Source organism: Anas acuta, chromosome 16 (assembly GCF_963932015.1).
Source record: "Anas acuta chromosome 16, bAnaAcu1.1, whole genome shotgun sequence".
Lineage (NCBI taxonomy): Eukaryota > Metazoa > Chordata > Aves > Anseriformes > Anatidae > Anas > Anas acuta.
Window position 1 is genome coordinate 12,542,965 of NC_088994.1, and position 22,832 is coordinate 12,565,796.

The 22,832-nt window shown below is 36.9% G+C and overlaps 1 protein-coding gene across 2 annotated transcripts in view; it reads left to right on the forward strand.

Annotated features, from left to right (window-relative positions):
• Nucleotides 1–22,832, forward strand: part of CDH4 (cadherin 4) — a 668,170-nt gene that overhangs the window by 133,419 nt on the left and 511,919 nt on the right. For both annotated transcript variants that reach the window (XM_068700721.1, XM_068700722.1), the window contains one exon: nt 7,655–7,784. The gene's annotated coding sequence lies outside the window, so the exon portion shown is untranslated. The remainder of the gene's footprint in view (nt 1–7,654; nt 7,785–22,832) is intronic.

Consider the following 22,832-nt stretch of genomic DNA (forward strand, 5'->3'; position numbering starts at 1 on the left):
TTCTCTTGACCTACAGCACTATTCCATATGTTGTATATACTGAAGAGTAAAACTGGTTTGTATGTGTACCTACAGCTCCCACCAATTATAGCTGAAGTTGTTGGCTCCCTGTGTGTTTTCATTGACACGGATAAAAACAGACACAGTGAATAAGATAAAGAATATTACAACTCACAGCTTTCAAGTTATACCATAGGCATGATTTAATTCTTTTTATACCTTTTTTAGCTTGAAATGTGCTCTTAGAAACAGCCTGACTGGGTGGGGTCTGTGTAAAGTAAACCTTAAGACTTTGTGTATCCATTCAAGCTTGAAGTCACAACAGAAGGAAAACGTGATCCATCAGGGCTAAGGGATACCAGAGCTGTAAGCCATACGTGGGGAATATAGGCACTGCTCATTAGTGGGAAATGGATCAAGACATTCTGATCCATCAAGATGACCAATTGCATAATAAGTGATGTACCTGACAGGCAGAGGTCTGATTGTACTGGAGAAGTGGTGGCTTGAGTGGCAAATCTATCTGGGGTACCTTATTTGCCCCCCACCTTCTTCACTACTGCTTCTCCTCCACAGTCCTCATATCCTCATGGAGACAACATGCCTGTTGGGGCAGCAGCGTGTTCCCGTTGAAAGGCCGGCAGGGCCCTCATCGGCCAGCACTGGGGGCCAGAGCTGGCTCGTTGCTTGGTTACAGCTTTCCACAGCCGCACTGGAAAGTGCTCCGAAAAGAGGACCGCTTCATCCTAGCAGCAGTTACTGGGGAGGCAGGCTGCAGCTTTTACTTCGGAAACCAAACGGGCCTGCCTTTGCAGTTAGCATCTCATTAAGGTGTCAGCAGGCTTCCCGTGGTACCAGATGAGTCGTAAGGTGACAACTGAGATCCTAAGTTTGTGTCAACTGCAATCCAGTTCACCTCCAAACTATAAACTGGCTTTAAAAAAAGAGAGAGGTTCTGGAGGTAGCTGAAGAACTGATTAGGATCTGACTCTTCTAAAACCACACCTTAGTCATTTCTACTTCTGTCATGCATCTCTAGAATTTTGTGAATGAAAGCCTCCTGTCCTGGATCTTATCTGTCCCTTGGTTTCTAGTAGGGTTTTGCACAGTATTTACCTTAAATAAAAAACGCAGGAAAGAAAAAACAGGACTCGCTTCAGTAACTGCATGTGTGGTGCCAAAAGTCACACTTCCTGATACACAAGCCTACAATAATAACTGATTTTAAAATTAGAAGAATGATCACTACATATCAGAAGCCACAGGAGATTTGCCTAATTTTATAACCAGCTTTAGGGTTTTTGTTAGTTTCTATATCTCTTAGATTTTCTATTCATCACAAGTGCAAAGTGGTGTTTAATGACCTTTTGAAATTTGCTTTAATGAAGTCTTTAAACTGTGTCATAACCACCCTAAGTATAAGTGAAATTATTACTTTAAACTTGCAAACACAATGATCTTGATAGGTATGAAGGCAGGTAATGTTACGTGGATGTGATTCAGACCTGTAGCTGAGAAAAGTTGTACCTTTAAAATGGGATGTGGGAGATGGAGTGTGTAATGCTTTAAAAAGCAATTGTCCAAAGCATATGCTTTCAGTTTAAAAACATTGTATTTTGTGGTATCAAGAGTAAATGCCAGGAGAGCATAAAGGAATGAGAATGGACAAAAAGCTTATGAAAAGCAGGTAAATTTGAGGAAATACTAAGTGATTACTTCACACTGTACTCTCCACATTTCTGTTCTATGCAGACCTGTGGCTTAGTCCATAGGCATAGAAACTGAAGGATATGATACAAAATAAGAAGTGACGTTCTGAGAAATACTGTGCTTTGAGGGGAGGGCTCAGATGGCATACAGTACCTTTTGCTATTCTTGAAGAGATAATTTCAGTTACTATTGTAATATTAATCATAAAATTTATAGCTAAGATATCTGAAGTGATTGGCTCATAAACAAACCAGAAATTACATGCCAGTGTTTCAATTTAAAAATACGTTCTTGGAGATTGGAACTACTTCTTAATGATTTAGAAAACAGAAGTAAAGTAACCCAAAATTCATGATGCATGTAATTTGCTGTGCATAGTTTGACAGGCTCCCACTAATTGCTACATATTCTCTGCTGAATAAACACCAGCTTTGGTGCCACTGAAGCTGGGACATTACTTATGCTGGTAAGGGGCATTTTAGGTGTCATTATGAAATTGCTGCTCAGCTGCTGAGAACTGGCTTGGGGTGACACCACCAACTACTGACTGTTTCCATTAGCTTCAGTGAGAGCAGAGGTGATCCAGACTGGGCCAGGTCAGGCTCTTTTTTTTTTCTGCAGCACAGGAAGGCTGCTTCTCAGAGTGTCTGGTGTGGTTCTCTGGGTAAATGTTCTGCTGCGAAGGAAAACTTCATCTCACAAGCATGTTTGTGAAATAAAGTAAACATAAACACTTGCTAATGTTTATGTGAAATTTCAAATCTAAGGTAGTCATTGTGATGGGAAGCACCTCCATTTTATATTTTATTCTTTTTATACAGCATCGGGGAAAAAAAAAAAAAAGAAAAAAAAAAAGTTCTTCCTATAAGACTTTTTAAACATAATCAAAAGCACTGGAATCTGCTGATTCGTCCATCCTCCATGTAGCTTTGTGTGACTATAACTCATCCACGACATTGACAGCTGTCTCGTTATCTTTAAATGGTGGTCCCTGGACTTATTTACTAAAACAGTAAGGTTACAAATGAATGGTGAGGTTGAACTATGACTTGGTTGCCATTAGTGTTTATCAGTGCTATTTGCATTTGAACCAACAAAGGAAGATTGCAAGAGGCAATAACTGTGCTGATCCTGCTCAATGCAACATAATTACAGGGTCAGACTTAACATATTTTATTTCAGTTTGTTCATAAAGCTGAAAAGGCTTTTAGGAGTCCACGGTAGAGCTGCAGTAAAGCATTTGACCTGCTAACTAGTAAAGATGAAAAGGTCATCACAGTCCATGTTCTTCAAGAACATTTAACTAAAAATTTTTTATTTTTAGTATGCATGACTGTGGGGATATTTTTGTGCTGTGAAAAATCAGTTTCCATGAAGAGTTCCCAGCAAATACCTTATATAATAAAGTTTCAAGAATTAAAATATACAGATAGACACATGTAGGCAATGCTCTGATCAGGCTTCTCTGAAGTTCTTTGCTGATACTGTCTTCAGACATTGCTATACTCTCATTAGAAAATCCGAGGGAAAAAAAAAAAAATGTAAGTTAGAAAGCAAGAACATTTAATGATGAATTCTAAGATCAATTTCTTCCCTGTCCTATCCCCTCACAACCCCACCTTACAATGGATTGTTTAGAGAAAACACCTGAGGACAGAAAAAGTACATTGCAAAGGGAGATGTCTACTAGTCTCTCTGTTACCACTTTATACGACAGCATATGGTTATATATATAAAAATTCATACTGCTTGAGCACATATTCCCATTACTAGTGAGTTTCACTTTTGCAGCACAGTCTGTGTTTCCTATTTGTGGATTTTTGTTTCCCATAATTACATGTTTCAGAAAGAAGAGATCTGAGTCTCTGGCAGTGATACTGGTTTGCCTCTGTTTAAAGAGCTGTGCAAAATGTTGTGCTTGGGTTTGTTGATGGTCAGCAAAACTAAATAGGGATAATGGGTAAAGTCTGTGATACCAAAATGGTGACAACAATAACACATAAGAGGAAGAAGGTCCAACTGCTGTGTCACAATCTCATTTAGACTATGTCTTTTGTGAGTGAAGACTACAATCCAGTAGATGTATTCACTGAGCAGGAGTACAGAATGGTCTGTGGGTTGAGCTGGACTTAGAATGCCACATTTCTGTGGTGTTGCCTGTTGGTACGGATGGTTGGAAGGGAGGGAATTAGGCTGTCTCTGAATTGATTTCCTTAGAAAAAAATCAATTCACTATCAGACATTGTTTATATTGATTATCAATTACTAATGAGTCAACTACTGCTTTGGTGCAGTCCTTTTTCTTTCTGAAGAGTAGGCAAAGTTCTTTTCCACAGTTAGCTGTTACTCTTTGCTACTGACTCTCTGTAGCAAAGGAATAGCCATGTTTTTCTGTGGCTACACAATACTTCAGCTATGCATCTTTCCATCTAGTATCACTTTCTCTGTTTTAGAGAATTAATTATCGGAGATTGCCAGAAATAACCACAAATCAAACAGCGTTTACCCCTTCCATTAGTATGAAAGTGTTTGCAGTCACCTTCTCCTGAATTACTAAGCCAAGAGGTCACAAGCAACAAATGCAATAGAAAGCCATTTGCTTTAGGGTTATTAGCATGTTTTGGAGATAATTACATAATTTTACAAATATTCCTGGGGATTTACTTCAGTAACACAACCATGAATGTGAACTTCAGCAAAAGAAAATTATAGGTAATTTCTGTTTATTTTGCTCGTTTCTATAGTAACAATAGTAATTATTAATAAACAGAACACTCTGTTCTGGCAAGTCATGTTAGGAAAGCCTCTGAAATTAAAATGAATTCTAAAAGTAGCTTCCAAGGAGGTTATCCAGTTACATTTCAAAATGGCAATGCATCCTCCAGGCTGTTAGCAGACAGTTATACAGTCCTCATCTTCATTTGGAACTTCTGCTATCAGTGGAGCTACACTGGTTTACATCACTTAGGGGTATAACTAGCATGTTTTAAATACACTGGAAACTAATATGACCTAGATACTTATGCCTGCTTGTACTGTGCATTGGTATTAGAAGTCTATTATTAGGTGTCTAGAGATATTAGAGCTCTAGGTAAATCTCATTTTGTGGAAATGAGAAATATACAAAAATGATCATGTGCACATGACTTCGTTCAGAGGTTGCTTTATTAACATGAATTGTTCTCCATATCCCTTTTTACTGAGGAGACAAAAACTTGCTACTTAACTGTGGAAGTCAGAAACATTTCATAAAAGCAGGTGACTCTGTAAGTCATCAGATATTGGCATACATCTTGCGTAAATACTATGACTAGAGAGGTTTGCTCAAAGGTGTCGTCAGACCCACAAGTCCCTCAAAAATCTTGAGCAGTCTTTTATTCTCCATGGGGTTACTCATGGTAGTTCCTGGCCTGCTTTATTCTCTTGTCCACAGATCTAAACAAGGACTTAAATAACTTTTTAAAAGTCTGTATCCAACAATGTATTCTCCATCTTTTGTTTTCTCTACCACCAGCTTTAGTACTACTACTTTAGAAGAGCTATGTTTTCCTTACTGTCTTTCCTGGAAGACAACCATAAATTTTGTAGGAGGTTTTCAGGACAAAAATAAATGTGTCTTTAAGTCCAGAGAACTCAGGGATGAAAGCTCAAGAAGTGCAGTTATGCTCTGGAGTCAAGTCTAAAACGTTAGCAATAAAATAATTTTTCTGGTGTACCAGTAGATATTGCTGTCTGAATTCAGCATTGCTTTTGCTAGGTTTACAGCACAAAACAGGGACCTGCGAATATGGGGGGCAGGTTTGAGAGGGGTAGTCTACTCTGAGTCTGGCTTATACATCAGTAATAGAATTGTTAACAGTGTTTTGATTACAGAATCATTTATAGCTGCTTACACAACATCAGAGACATTGATACTAAATTTACAAGTTTGTTTATCAGGATGGTAAGAGGGAAAACTTTTTTTTCTGTGAAAATTCAGTTTTAAATGAATTAATTGACATAAAGCTTCTATGCCAAATTATTAGCTGTGAGCTCTAGCTCTGCCAAAGTAAATGAATCTGTACCAGTTTACAGTGTCTGAGACTTTGGTCCCATCAGTTCATTTTTTTGATTAACTTTTTGACTCTGTATTTTAAAGTGTAAGATGGAATAAGGAAAGATGCATTATTTTCTTCTATTCCCTTAAAAGGATCCCAGTATGGCAACAGAAAAAAATAAATAAAAATAAAAATAAAAAATTACTCAGGCAGTTTCCAAAATTTCAGCTCTGCAAAAAGGAGGAAAGTGAGTTGTTTATATATAAAAGCATTCATAAATTGTCAAGCAAAGTAGCATATGCAAAAAAATAAAAATAAACGAAAGTGGTCATATCCACACCAATTAATCTATATATGTGAGCAACACATGTGCATAAGTCCTTTGGCAGTATGCACAAAAGCTTGTGTATGTACAGAAAGCTGCCCAGCCTCGCAAAAAGTGTGTGGGTTTGGGGTAAGTTTTGCTTTGCATTATGCACACTTAACTGTACCTAACTGTGCACACATCAAAAACCTAACTCTTCTATCTACTAGAAAAATTACTTTGAAAGAGACATAGTCATCCTTCTTGGATATATATGAAGATGAAGATAATGTCAAGCAGTTTGGTATATTCACTTATGAATAATTCATCCAGCTGCACACAGTTATTCTTTATTATTATTATTATTAATTATGTGTGTATTGCTGGAAAAGACAGGAAGGCTGTAACCACTGCCTCGTGAGAGATCCTTAATGTTTGAATTTGGTTAGACCAAGATGTGTGATATGAGGAAAGGGAGAAAGACAATGATAAATAGATCACAAGACACAAAGGCTTTAATAATGTTGATGGGGAGAAATATCATTTGTTTGAGATGATAGCCTTAGGAGAGCAGGCTACTCCTAGTTGCCTTGTCAGGAGTTCAGTTCTTTTTTGTTTTCTGTGAGCTGGGTATACTTAGAGTAGGCTTGCCTGCATTACAACACGTTTGGCTTGGATCTGCAAAAAAGTTTGATCTGTACATGGGATCTGAGTTATGCAAGTATGTTTGGAAAAAGGGCAAGAAGTGTTGCCTATTTGAAACGAGACTTCCAGAAGACTCTGCATGGGCCCACGAGGAGCCCAGATACCAGCAGTGGTCTTGATACCACATTATTTAACTCTGTGTGTGTGTAATAAATGTTTGGAAGCACAAAACAAAGATGCAAAAAGAATCTTTACAGCAATCAACTACTCTCAGACAACATCTCACTTTCATATCCCCCATGCAATTTAGAGGTGTCACAAAATCCTGGCTGAAATTACATCAAATGGAATGCTTGTGATGTATTTTTGTTACAGCTCAAAGAAAATCTTTGCATTTCATGACAGGGCTGAGTAAAGCCATAATAATGATTAATCTCCATAGAGATACTTACAGTACCTATTTTCTGTGTTTAGACTTTTAGGAAAATGTATAAGGATGTAAATTGAGCTGAGTTCTAATGGAAGGTTATTAATCTGGAATCCTTCATTATACAGCAAAAATGTAGCATAAGAGTGACCCTTCGGGCATCTTAATTTTTTTCATCATAACACATAAAATTATTGAAAACTTTTGCAAATGTAACTGAAAATCAACAAAATATTTCAATGTCATTTTGTCACTGTATATCTACCTTTAATATTTTTCCAGGCTGTAGAATTGCTTGTGTCCTTTAGGCATAATATTGACAGGAACCATAATACCAGTAATCAGTATAGAATAGCGTGGACCCTGCTGAAGCCTCACTTAAGTGCACACTCACGATGATGAGAACATGAAAGACAAAATCTGATAGCCTGGGCTGCTGCTTAGGGAACTTTATGGTCACCTGTGACCAGAACTAGACTTGTACTGTGAAAAGTCACTCTGACTTCAGACTTTCTTTTTCTTCCACTTCAGCTCAGCAAGACTGGCAGCTTACTCAAACACTCACAAGTGTACTGAGACCAGCGCAACCTACACATGACCCACTTCTGTGCTGTATCATTCTTCACCCTGCAAGGACGCCCAAAGACTGCTTTTGACAGAGGTACCTCCCCTCATACATACAGATGGGAAAAGTATCTGTGCCTGTATTAGATATTTTTAAGAGAATTGAATTTCAGTTGTTATTGACTAGACTGGGTCTATGCTATGGTTTTCAGGTTATGGGCAAAATATTATTTAATGATATCTATCCCATTTGTTATAAAGATATTTTAAGTTGGGATAAAATCAGTGACGGTTTGTTCTCTCTTTGAAATTAAGACTGCATCTGAAACTCAGCACTCTGGATAGTTTGTGGATTTTCATCACTCTCTCATCCCCACCCCTTGCCTTTTTTTTTTTAATAAGCCATATTTGAGAAATTTAAATTTAACACCATGTACAAAAATGTCTTTAATTTTCAGTTTTTATAAGGAAAGTGGAGTATTATTTTTGTGTCTGAAAGTGTTTCAGTTACTAAATGGATGAAAGCTTCAAAGTTGCCTCAGTCTCTCAACAGGGAAAATAGTAGTTTTGCTTCACAACAAGCTAGGTGTTGAAACCATCTCCAGATTCATTAAAGCGTACTGTGGAAATAATTTTCTAGTGGGAGACATAATGAATGTGCAAGGCATTTTTACAACATACAGGAGGCTATAAATTTTTAGAGAGCTTTTTATTATTATTTCTATGCTCTAAGTCATATTTTGCTATATGTCATAAAGGTTTGAAAACTTAGAATGCTTTGTAATTACTCAGAGAAAAATAACTCATTACATCTTAAATTCAGATAACAAAAGAAATGCAGTGTTTGTGTAGGTTGTTTACTAGTTCTGCTTATTCCAATGGGCCTAGGCCAAGGGCAAACTGTTATAAAACTGTAGCTGTGTAAAACATCCTTTGCTGTTTGAGTGCACACAAACAATAACAGAATTCATCTGAAAGTGATGGCTGATGGGATTCAAGGTGAAAATGTCCTTAGTAAGGATGTAGTTTACATAGTAAGGCATCCACCTTTTGTTTTGTTATAAAAGCTCTGCATATATTTTTGCTTTGGTGACACAATCACTTCCTTTTTTCCTGCAGAATTATTTATATGTATGTACACTATATCATTATTAAAAAGAAGCATTTCCTCCTGAAAAATTTAAAACCATTGATTTAACACTATTTCCTAGTTAATTTTCTAGTCAGTAAACATGCAATAGAATAACTCCTGTGCAAGATATACACAATAAGAAGGCTTTATAAGGATAGCCATGGGGCTAGTCCCTTGGTTAGCACTGGTTGGTATGATGTACACTTCTGTATTGTGTGGTATGGCTCTTAGTCCAACCTTGAAAATGTAAGTATGAAATAGAGGGGAACATATTTCATACAAGTAACAGAAGAATGCCACCTAAAAAATATCCAGAAAGCACTGCAGATGTCAATCCATGGGCACTATCGGTGAAAGGCTGCAGATTCAGGTTCTGAGGTTGTGTATCCCCTTTGACTGCCAACTGTGACACAGTGAAACTCTCCTGACTTCTTGTGCTGTTATTGTGGGCTAGGCTGCAGCATCTGTTCACACGTTCTGAATCTCCTTTGTTTTTATGTCATGTGTAAACTAGAGAATGTTTAGCGCTCTTTATTGCTAGAAGAGCTGATCAGTGTATTCACTGCACTAAATTTAACAGCCTTAATACTGAAAAAAATCTGCTTGCAGTTATAGTGTGGGTTAGGAAGAGCAGTATGTAGGAATTATAGACAAAAATGTGACATTTCCAAGGATGTACTAGTTTGAGACTGAAAGGGACAGCACATACATGGTACTTCATTTCCAAAACATCATTTTCTTTGGAACACATTTGTATGAATTATATGTACTTAGAGTCTGATTTTGTTAAGACTTGAAGGTGTTTGTTTACATCTTTACACAGATGTCTGAATACATTGGCTTTTGTTTTCAAGGTGCTGTTATGTTTTTGGAAGTTTTAGTCTTGCAGAGAATTATTACTTTAGAAGTCACAGTGAAATTTCAGAGCCAGAGTGAAACCTTGCTTTTAAACATGTTCAGTGGAAAATAGGACACAAATCAGTAATTTGTTAAAGACAGTTCATTATATCATGTGCATGACCCTTTGTATTCCACCATCTGCAGTAAACATTTCCAAACTTTCATTTCTTTACAACATAAATCGTTGGAAATAGTTGTATTAATATTTCCAAACAAGACTCTGCCTGCCACAGAAGTTCTAAGTCTACAGAAGAGGATAGGATGCTGACATGCTTTGCATGTCAGAATAGTTGTTGTAATGCCTAATGAGCTGATCTGTTCCTCAGCATAGGGCTTGAGAACAGCAGGAAGCTCCTTCCCTGTGAAAAATTACAGCATTAGCCCTTGGAGTATAGAAAAGTGAAAATGAGTGCAGCATTAAACACTCTGTTAATGTGTGTTGGTACAAACGAACCACAGAGAGCCTTATTCCACCTTCATATCTGGAGCTTTAAAACTTTTTTAAACCTTATTTTCCACTATACTACCAAAAGAAAAAGGGGAAGATCTCTGTATTGCAACATATAAATTTCTGTCAGTGAAGGACTTGACAGTCTGGTCAGACAAGAGTGTTTGTCCTATTGTGAGTCAATTTTGCTTTATCTGCTGAAGAATAAAAGAGAAATAGCATAGGAAGAAGTAGCAAGAAAAAAATTAACAAATGGAAAAAAAGAATGTAGTGAATAATCCCAAAGTGAATTACCCAAAACTATGTTCTATCTCCTTGTCAGATAAAAATATATGTAAATATTTTTTTTTTTTGCCAGTGAGGATTAGGTTTCCCAGGGAATGAGAGAGAATTCCAGGATAAGTAAGTCACAGAATGTGATAGCATATTGCTATCCTCATCTGAAAATTCTTATTCTACTGTATTTTTGATATCTCTTTATTTTTTATTTTTTGTATTGCAGTATAAATGAAACCATAATTGAATGTGCCTTGGAAATATTTTAACTATAAATCAAAGAAAAGAAGGATAGAATGATGGATTTTTTTTTTTTCTAATGGCCTGGTTTAGTTTTTTTTTTTTTTTTCTTTTTGTCAGTAACAATGTATCTGCACACTTCTGTATAGCTGTCTACTTATGGTGCAAAAAGCTATCATTATATGCAATGGAACATCAAACAACTGTTTCATTAGTGGTCCCATTATGAGAAAGTACAGTGACATTAGAATATCAGCAAGTTGTTACTATAGATACCTGATTTCTCTGCAACATTCATGTTTTTATATACCCACATATATCTGCGTGGTTTTTATATTGTATGTGTGTGTGTGTGAAAATGTATATGTAGGTACATTTCTCTTTCCTTCAAGAATAAAGGTCTTCTTGCCTTTTTAAGTATTTAGCATACTTTGGTAGACAGCATTATCCAGAATGCTTGATAATCTGAATTTGAATGGTTTGAATTAGATGAAAGTGTTGTAAATGCAAATGTTCAAGAAAATAACTTTGTAATTCATCTTATCTAACAGGCAACATATTTACTAAAGACTCTCAGACTTGTCTCATCTGTTTTACACATTTGCATTGTAATATTTGCATGTTGAGAGTGGGGGTTTTAAGGGAGATCAGGTTTGGGTGTGATCGCTTTAGTTGAGGCACAGAAAATTGTTTTAAATGTGCCAGAAAATGAAAGCTAGGAATAATTACCATTATTTTCCTCAGTTGTGCTCAGATAATATGTATTCAAAGCATCTCACAAACAGTAATTGTTTCTCACAAGTTGTATGAGATAGGGAAACATGGGAATACTATTTTCCTGACCATGTGGTTAGAAAAAAAAAATAAATAAAAAATGTCAGGAACTACGTTATTTGATTGAAAAGAGGGGTGAGTGTGCATGTGTGCAGGACCAGGGGGTTATTTTCATAGAGTAAATCAGTGGTGAGCACTGGTGAGATTTTGACACCTATTTATATACTATAATTACTGGACCTAGAAAGACAAGACTACTGAAGGCTTCAAGTGGGCATCAATAAAGCACCATTTGGATTTTTCATATCAGTTCATTGATTTGTTTGTTGTTTTTTGAATATTTTGAGGGTGCTGCTATGTTTAGAGATAGAAGCCCATTGCTAAGTACCAGCATGCCACATATTGGTATTAAAAAAATGCTGGCTTCAGGAAGCCAGTTGGACCAGACCTTACTCATTAACTTGGTAACAGCTGTATCAGCATAAGAGAGGAGAATTTGTCCTCCAGCTAATGAGAAAGCCATATAGTCCAAATTGTCTATGTTTTAGTATGTATTTACTGGAATGCCTTTGAAGGCTTATTTTTTGCTGATATTTTTTTTCTATATTTTACAAAAATTGTTATTAAAATGATGTGGCAACTTCTAATGTGAAATATAGGCACTCTGCACAGCTGATGTCTGGAGCATGCAGAGATTTAAGCTCTTTGCATTTCTCTGACCTTGAAGTCATTTTGTTCCTGTGCTGTCAGTTGCAGTACAATCTGTGAGATGCTGAGCATCTCTGGCAAGCTCCCTTTACTTGACTGGAGCTAGTATTTTGCAGGATTAGCCCCCCTTTTGCACTTTCTTGTGAAAAATTCTATCAATAACCGAATGCACAAATGTTGGATCTTAGTTGGAAGATTTTTTCTACTTCTTCAACACTTAAGCCATAGAAAGAAAGGGAAAGGAGAAGCTCTGAAGTCGCATCACAGCAGCCAATTTTCTTTTGAACACAGCTGGATTGTGATGAATTGTGTAGTAGTTTTGTGATGTAAGCAAAAGCCATTTAGAGGTATAACTGTTATCAAGTTCCTTGGGGAGAGAGAGAAGTTGGAGAGGTACACAGTATTCCTTCCTGTGTGCCAGTGCAGGACACAATTGCAAATTTGATTTCATTCAATGGGTACACGGAAGAGCAGAGAGAAGAATGTGGCATTAAATTCAAATCTTTATTCCTGCTGGTTAAAAATTGTGGTGTTAATGCAACCAAGTCACTTTGCTCTGACTTAAAACCATTTCTTTTCAAAAGAAATACAAGGCCTCAGAAATTACAAGTAACAATTATTCTTGATAGGCTGTACTTTATCCCAAAGTTAGACAGGAAAAGGGGATAAAATATTACATTACACTTACCTTTACAGAAACATAAATGCATATGTAATTTGTTTATGACTAATTATGCCTTTATGTTCTTTATTACTGCTGAAATTTGGAGACCTGAAAAATGAGAGACAGCATCATCTAGACTTAAATTTCAGTGCTAGTAAAATTAAAGTTAAGGGGTTTTGTTTCTGAGATTTTCTTTTACTCCTTTCTAAATGCTACCATTTCACACAAAAAATGGGTTGTGTTTGGATTAATACATTTGAAAATTAAGTTGATTTATAACCAATTTTCTCCTCATTTAAACAGCGACCTGCAAGTGTTTCTCCCGGGATCAAACAGGATCAGAGAAATTATGTGTTGTTCAAGTTGTTCACTGAAGCAGAATCCCTCACAAACATGTGCATATGGTGCTAGGTGCTTTAGGGATCAAACTAATACATTTACCTTGTTGTACATTTTTCTTCTCATCTTGAACTTGTATGTTCTCCTTACTAGGAATTTAAAAAAAAAAAAAAAAAAAAAAAAAAAAAAGCTACAACAACCTCCTAATAACTTGACAGCTGCAGAAATAACATATTCGTTCTTATTCTCTAATTCAAGTCACAATCTTGAAAGCATGTAATGTGCTAATGCTGAATGCATCTGTTTGGTTACCCTGGTCAGCTGCTTGAGGATGGTTGGCAATTCCCCACCTCAAAATCAGAGGAAACTGGGCAGCAAAACTACGCTCCCTAAAGCTTTGAAATAATTAAAGTGTTTTCTCTTTATATAGTCAATATTTAAATGCAGGCTATATTTAGAAAGCATAGCCATATGTCATCTGAGAATGAGACAAAAAATAAATGAAAACCCTAAATTGTTCTCTAAGCAGCAGAATTAACAGGACATGAATCCCTTTGGTTTATTGCCTACAGTCCCCTGAAGTTGTTTCTGTCCCTCCGGTATTTTAAGTCTGCTGAATACTATTGGGCAAAGCCAAAGTGCAGTGTCTGTCATCTGCTCTGCAGAAGCTTCCTGTACAGATGCACTCACCTACAGTAACTTCTTACCCTACAGCGACCTGTATGTGCATACATTGCCTATAATCCTGAGATATATGATCTGAGCTTTGATGGTAAATGATGGAAAAGAAATTGCAAGACTTAAAAACTGTCAATATAATTTCTCAAATGATCTAATCAGCTTTAGTGGTAGTCTTGTTTCTGCTAGTAGATAGTTCCCATCTCAAGTCGTTCAGTATGTTCCCACAAACCATCCTTAAGGGTGTGTCTCAATTCGGCTTGTTTTGCATAATTGCCACGTGTATCCTAAATATGTTGGATGGCTTGCTGCATATAATCACAGCAGGAAGTTCACTTGCTGCTTGGCTACCTGAAGTGATAATGCATGCCCAAAAGAATGATTTTAATGAAAATATTTAGGATATCAAATTCAGCATCAGGGATGCCTAGAAAAGCACTTACCCATGGAGTAAGGGCAGCATAATTATTTAAGCTTCTGCAGAAAAGGTCAAGGCTTAGAATTTATCCCATGACTTTTATGAAGGGCAAATTAACAATAACTAAAAAAAGTCATGAGAAAGCAACCCTAATTTTTGTGTATTCCAAAACTCTAAGAGGCTTATTTTCTTTATTTAACTTTTTCTAATTAATATAATGAAACAGTCTCAAACATTGCAAAAGGAGAATACTGATTTGATAATGAGTATGAATTATCAAAACCTACTGTAAAATAATTATTTCCTCTACATTTTAAATATTTCCACTGTAATCATAGGAAGGGATATTTTATATATCGAAATTCCCTGAAGAGACAGGGCTAGATTTCTCAAGCAATTCCCTTGGCTTAGATACCTGTCTGAAAGCTAAAAGAAGTAGTCAGACTTTCAAATGTCAGGTGTCGTCAATGTGGAAGTATTTCATTCTGAGAGGTGTGATGATTTATGCACATTAGCAGGTTACATTTAATATTGATAATACTACACACAATCTTGCACTGAAACAAATTAAGTTTTATTATCCTACTATTGATTGTGAATGATATTGTGGAGTCATTAATGAGACAAGTTAAGGTAGCCACAGATTTCAAGTGGTTACTTAAAGCAATAGTGGGAGCTGATTCCAAGCTCACTGGTGCCCGTAAGCATCTGGTGCTTCTGCCAGTTTTGGATCAAACTGTGCTATGGCATGCCTCTGTAGGTTAAGACGTAGAGGTTCACAGACTGAACCAAAAGAGCTAACACTGACACACCTTGCAGGGGAAAGATTATTGCAGCCAGAGTGACTCTCCAGTGCCTTCTACTGTTTCCAACATGCTTTGCTAATTATTTCAAGATGCAACAAGATAAGGGGAAGTAAGGGAGTAACACACTCTATTTGTAGTTGAATGGAACTTATGAGTGAAGCAGGGAAAGGAGATGAGATGCAGTTATTATATGAGAGAAAAGTTAGAAAATAAAAAGGACGAAAATGGCTGGGTAGGGTTAAGGTTAGTCTTAAAGCTAAGGATTCAAACTTGAATGAGGGGACTCATTAGGCTCTGAATAGGTCATCTCCTGCTTTCTGTAAAGAGAACAGTGATGTTCCCTGGTGCTCCTGTAGAAGAATGCGGGTGGAAAGAAAAGCATAGACAATGAAATAATAGGGAGAAAGCAGGTATTGCTATAGAATAATGTTTCCAGCTTTCAGAGTCTTCTGTTACTCAGGTCAAGAGCCAAGGAAGAGGAGAAAAGCCAAGAAATTTGCAGGCTTTATTTCAGACCTCAAACTGTGATTGCATTTTTTCTGTTTTTTTTTTTTTTTTTTTCCAATGTGCAGAATTTTAAATGGCTATTTTTTAAGATCATGTGTCTCTCATTCAATTCTCCCTTGACAGTATGCAGTATTACAGAGTAAGGCAAACAACATGAATACCAAATGAAACATATACTTAAGAGTCAGACACTTAAGGGACTTGTGGAGGAAATACCAAAATGCTGAGATGAGCAGACACAGAGGCATGTGGTAGCGGGAGGCAGAACTCCTTGCAAGGGCGAAGACAGTACTCTGCCTCCTGATGCATCCTCACAAAGATACAGCTCTGGTCAGGATAGGCTCTTCACAGTCTTGTATTTCTGAGTCATGGCCTTGCTCTCTGAGCACATCAAACAATGTTAGTTGTAAAATACAAAATATTTCTTAGGGATTTCCAAGAGTTGGCTGCACTGTTCTCAGCTCCATATCCTTGTTTGATGCATACAGGGAAGTGCCAGGGAAATGGTTATGTACGTTTTTTATATTCTTTTAACACCATTTATATTATAAAGAGACTTTTAAATGCATATAACAAGTGCTTTCTGGATGCTTCTCTGAGCTGCAGTGCAGTCTTTAAAAGGCAGGAGAATATAAAGCTGGTAAGACCAAGATGGTTTACACCTGATGGAAATTTAGTCCTAAGAAATGAGGTTTAAACTGCCATTGCTTTTGCATGTTTCAGTGGAGCTTGGAGCATGTTCAATTTTATTCCTTATCTCAAACACCTTAAAAAAGGAGAGAATTAAGGACAACCCTCCCAACCTGAAATAATTCCATTTTTCATTCACTATCACGGTCTGTATTTGCCTGATGACAGATGTTAGTTTCACTGCCGTTCAGTTCTTTTTTTTTTTTTTTTTCCCTGTACAGATGTGATTTACTAGATCATAAATCAGTCACTACTTTTGGAAATTCAGCTAACAGATGTCCTCTTTAGAGATTTTAATATAAACACCGTTAACCCACAGATTCTTTTTGAAGAAATGCCAGTTCCATAGAAGAATGCCAATTGGCATGAATATAACTTGAACATTTGACATATTAATAGATTTTTTTTTTCTGAGCAAAATAGATTTTTTTTTATAGAGAAGACATGTCTGCTTTACTTCTCTATTAGAGTCCCAGCTTGCAATATCTGTTTGCTTGCAATGATGTCATTAAATAGAAAACAGATGCACTCATGAGCATCAGAAATCAATCATTGCTGTTGGCACTTTAATAAACAGCTGCCTTCTTAAATGGTTTGGAATAAACACTGATCATCACCAGCTCTTTTTGAAGGAAGATCGGTAGGTTATAAAACTGCTGATTGGGGGAGGCAGGGGGGACCTTGAAATTATAAACTCTGATTGAGTTATTTTAGACTGTCAAAAGATTTACAGTAGAAAATAATTGCAAGATACTGGCTGCACTGTAGAGTATCTGTCATATGGGCATTGGAATAGTGCCTGATATATTTACATGAACTTTCTTCTTCAGAAATAGATCTAATATAGGGGATTCAATTGTATTAATAAGTCATTTATCAAACTTGAGCACAGCAGAATCTTATTGCTTTATTGTGCAGTTTAGAAGGAATTTGTTTAAAGATATCAAAATTCCTTCCCTGGCTCTCAGATGCAAACTAAGAGAAAATGTGCTATCTTCCTCCTTTTCAGGAGATTCTTCTATATTCAGAGCCTTTTAATGACCTTTGTATGGGCCAAGGGATTTCTGTTTGAGATAGCAGCTGCAATTTACAAAAAGTGCCTGGAAAGAGAGGACCGAATATCAAACAGTGGCACAGTGAAATAGCACATCACATTTCTCATACAGTACTCAGATTAGCTTCAACTCTACCTTGCTAAGTAGCTTATCAACAGAAGAGATGTAAGAATAATTCTACAGCAAATGCTTCATATGGCTTAGTGACAAAAAGGAGAGATATGTTACAATATATCCTGCTGTTGCTGGTAATCTGCTTGTTCTGGTCTCTGTTGCTGATGGATGTGCTAGGTATAACCTGCCCCCTCTATAGCTTCTGTGATTTTTATGTATGCTGTATTGTAGAATCAGGTCATAATCTGAACCCTTTCATGGTGTCCCTGGACCATGCTAGTGTAACTCCTGCTATTGTTGCAGAAAGTTCCTTGTATCTCTTTGTCATGGTCCTGTAAAAATGTCTGCAAAACAGATTAGAGCTGAGAAAAGGAGTTTATCTGAAACTGAGGTTGTAAGCTGTGTGAAGCATAGACACGGGTTTGACATGTGCATTTTGTGCAATGCTTTGCACTTTGGGATTGTGATCTATGACTACAGCTTTTGGGAACTAATACAGATGATGATAGTGATAAAATGGCATTCATGAAAGTCTTACTGGATCCTCTGGAAATGTTACTCATCTCACCCAGAGCACCCATATATAGCAGTTCCATGCTGCATTCTATTATGAAAAATATCTACTCTAGCATGGTTACAAATGCTATTTGAAACCATATTCTTTGGTTCCAGACTGATGTATTATTTCATATTTAGCTCCTGTTTCCAAGTGGCTTGCAGAGGCCTGCTGAACTAGTATTCAGTGGAATCAACATCACAGCCTATCCATTTTCCCTGGGGTCCTAATCTCTCTCTATTCCCAATCCCCGAGCATTTCGCTGCGGCTGTTTCCTCCTTCTGTCTGTGCTGCTTGGACTCTGCCAGAGGGCTGTTTTCTTGTTGTTGTTGTTGTTGTTTGTTTGTTTTTTTTTCCCTCTCAGATCTGATGTTTCATACTGCTGTAGTCCCTGGCAGCAAGGAGAAGGAAAGAGGAAAAGTCCTTAACATCTTTCTGCATTGAGCAAAGCCAGTGCAGAAAGAATTATCAAAGATTTTAGGTGCCAAACTCTAACAAGTTTTTATTGGTCATATATGAGCTGAGATTTCAGGGGATGACCCTAAATGGCAGAATATGAACAGATTTGGATAACATATTTCTTGTGGGAAGTGGTAGTATCTTTTATTAGTTCGACCAGTGTCAGAAACAAAAGTAGGCTGGCATTATGACCTAAGAGTTCTAAGAGTTCTAAAAGTCTAAAGGACTTTTGTCTACTAGAAACATTTCCCCTTCCACTCCCTGTTTGTCACATTTGGTTTAATAAAAGAATGTTACTTCTGACAATAAGCCTTGTCTGCCTACAGTACTAGCTGTGATGTTCTTCTTTATGGAAGTTTTTCACAGTTTTATTACTGCATAGGAAAAGCCCTGGAGCCTTTAAGTGCTTGACTGAGTGTGCAAATCAGATTATTACATATACACACAGTTTTTATTTGCCTGTTTTTTATTTTGTGGACAATATCATGTAAACATTATCAAATCAAACTTTCTCACACTGCAAACTTTTCCTATAATAAAAGTAATGACTCTAGGAAATTCTGGAAAAGCTCACCAATGCCTTTGACGTCAGCTGTCATGCAGTGGATGACAAACAAATGGTTTGCTTCATTACCAAATATTTGACTACTTTATGTCCCACTCTGCCTTCCCCACAAAAATGTCATACAAACACTTTGTCTTTCAAGTTCTGTCTCTATAACTGCCTAATGGCTGGCTGGGTTATCTGTTCTGGTGGTGTGCATTGCCATCATGGTGGACTGGTATGTGCTTCATTTATTCTCCAGGAATTTTTCACTGTATCTTAGAAATCCACTTAAAATCATGGAGCATAGTTTCTAGGCTTCATTAGCTGCAATACAAAAGAAGATTATGCTCCTTTTTTGTTGCCGCTTGGACCTTGATGCACACTAAAAGCAGCTCTCCAGGAAATGAGCAGTGTAGGGAGCTTACATGGAATTGTTATTAGCACAGCTGTGTGGTGTCATGGAAGATATAATTCAGGGCTGGCTCAGATGAAAAATATTTTCAAAGAGAAATTTCTATTGCTGACTTCTTTAGGTCTGCTTGTAAAAATCAAGACTCTGAATTTCAGCTTTCTCAGAAGACAAAATTAATGAATTGGCTTTTACCTTGGCCTTGCACCCAGGTTGTCAGAATAAACAGCTTGATTTACTAGTTTTTATTATGGGTGTCATTTATCCAGAATTTAAATTTTTCATTGTTAAACTGAATGGCATACCATAGAGAACTATATTTCTGTGACATTTTTAATAATTCTAGATATAAGCCATTTTTTGTGGCTTTTTGTTCTCTAAACTCAAAAGTATTCACAAACATAGACCTGAAATTGAGGACAAGGTACATACATTTCCTGTAATGCTAAAACATTCATGGGAAGCAGAACGTATTTTACATTTGGTGCTGCTTTCATGTTACAGACCTGGATTTAAACCTAGATGATAGCAAAAAAATGATGTGGAATCTAGGACTATTTTTCTTAGAATCTGTATGAATATCCCGATGATAACATAAGCATGATTTGCTGACATTTTAGTCTGGATAAAGCAGTGTGCTTCCCTGGTTTTCATGCACAACAGAGATAAGACTGCGGTGTGGAGGATTGAGGAACAAATCTCCTTTTATGTAGTGAATTTTAGAAGTGAATTCAATTTCACAGAGACTTCTATGCATGAGTAGTCCAGTGCACTCTGTGAAGTGATGAGTGGAATTCTGGTAGTTCATTGGCACTCACAGTTGCAGCTGCCATTGTGCACTTTGCCATTGCTCACACACAGCCTTGGATATTAAGGGGCTTCAAGAGAAAAAGTAGAGTTAGATAGAGAGGGAATGGCAACAGAATAGCAGATAATACAATAGCTTCTCCTTCACCCACTGCCCGCTATTCCATAACCTCCCTCCATGTCTTTGAAACTTTTTTTACTAAAGATTGGCCTGAAACCTAACATCTTTTAACCTTGGAAAGTCCATTCAAATTTCATGACTTTTAGCCTGTATAATAAGCCAGGACGAATCCTTGTGCTTGAAGAAGCTTTGGATCTGAACTCTCACTTTGTGGCTCAGATGTCCTTCCGTCTTTTTTTTTTATTTTCCCTCCCAATTTCAACAGTAAGCAGGGAAGCAGGGAAAGAACAGAACATTAAAAGATGTAATAGATGATTACGCCACATATCTCTGTTACATGTAGGTGTCTGTGAAGCTTTCATTGGCATAAGTGAAACAAGGAAAAGCCTCTCTCTCTCCTAATCAAATCCAGAAATAGGCATTACTCTTTTTTAGTTCTTCCATCTAATACTGAACCTGTAGTCACTGTCTGATGGGTATATAACATAATCTTAGGATTTGCAAAAGATTTAATTACACTGTTAGAGCCTAAAGATGTTTCTCTCTTTTTCTAACATGTTAATTTGCCTGTAGCACTCCTGTTTTATAAGCCATCAACTTGATATGGAGGAACTGTTGAAGAAGCATGTAAAGATTAAAGATCAGTTCTGTTGTTACACATAGCGCAACACTTTAATAAGACTGTATAGGCTGCTGAAAGATACTGCATAGCTAATTCATAGCAGGAAACTGATGGGTGTCAACTAGCAGTACATCACGGGTACGTTTCCGTGACTCACCAGCTGTGCATGAGAGTTTAGTTTTGTTTGGTGCAGTTATCTTACCTGCATTGTAATGTTATAATATGCACATCAGTAAATAAATGTCATACATGGCTAATTAATTTCTTTAAAGAGCATGTATTGCACAGCATATAAATGACAGGAGAACGTATTGCATTTTGCACAACAGTATATTTTGAATGAAACATCTTGCATTTTTTTTCACATCAGATGTGCTTAATTTTGATTTAAAATATGCATGATAAATATTTCCTTACTAGTGTTGGTTTTTAACTCCAACCTTTTTTTCAAAGAAGAGAGTCATATTTCATGGGCTTCATGCACATAGGAGAGGGTGAATACTCTGCTATGTGTGTCCAAGCACCGCTTGGAAAGCCAGCAACTTTCTGCTTTGTTTGCAAATTGAGTGTCATTGTGATCCAGATTAACAAGGAAGCATATTGCAAGTGACTGAAAAGAGAGAGAAAATCAGAAATAAGGCCAAGGACTTCACAATATGAATATTACATTTTCACTAGCCAAATCAAGGTCAAACATGGTCAATAAGAACATAAATCTAAGCACCTGCCCACAGCATTTGATATCTATTGTAGCAGCAAGAATAACATTTTAGAGGAATTAGGAAAAATTCTAGTCTAGATAGTTTTTCTGGGTTATGATGACCCGGATCGAAGCATTCAAACTCCAGAATTACTGATCATAGCTGAGAACAGTTTTGACATGTAATTCATGAAGAAAAATGAAAGTAATGATAATTAAGCTGCAAAACCCACCCCTCTAAATCAGTAGAAAAAAAAATAATAAAGTAAATCATCAGAGCTATGTCTTTCCTCATTCCTCCCACAGGAGAAAGTAGCATACTTAATATCAAAAGAGCACTTTAAACTTAGCAGGGTGGCTTTATTCAGTCATTGCTCTCTTCCAGAAGCCTGTCCCTTCAAAGTGAGCAATATTGCTTCTTCCGCTCCCTCATTTCTTTTTTCCTTTTCCTATCCTCCTCTTGAACTGACTCTTCTGACACTCAGGTACATGTGGTCCTGTCCCAGAGCTCTCCAGTGTGTGAGATGTGGACAACAAGGCATCTACTATCAAAGCAAACGGGTTCCCTCACTTCACACTGTGATACTGTTTTTTCTGGCTACAAAGTTCTGAGTGGTTTGGGAGATGGGAGCATGCATCTTGCACTTGGTGACTCATCTTCAAAGTCACGTCTGTTGTTCCAAGAGCCTTTTAAGACTTTTTCCTCAAAATATATACTAAAAAAAAAAAAAAGTTCATACCTAATGATCATGAAGTGATTGAACACAGCAAATGTGTACAAATTCTGTCTTATAAAATAGCAGTCTGGAGAAAGATGGAAGGTTGGTTTTATATCCTTTGTATTTAGAGACAAATCCTGGTTCAGGAAAAGGATTTTGGTCAGGAAATGGATTATCTCCCAGCTCCTCAAATCATCTGAAGCTGTTCCTCTTTCAACCATACAGTTCTGGATGGAATTAGACCTTATTTCAGCTTCCTCTTCACCTTTTGGCATTGATGTAAAGTGGGAGGCTGAATTTACTACTGCTAGAGCTTATTAACATTACTGCTCTTGCTCAGAAAGGATAATAATGCAAATTATGTGATGAGACTCTCATGTGATATAAACCAGCATCAGTTTAGTGAAGTCAGTAAAGGTATGACAGTTTGCATCTGCAGAAGGGCTACTCCATTAG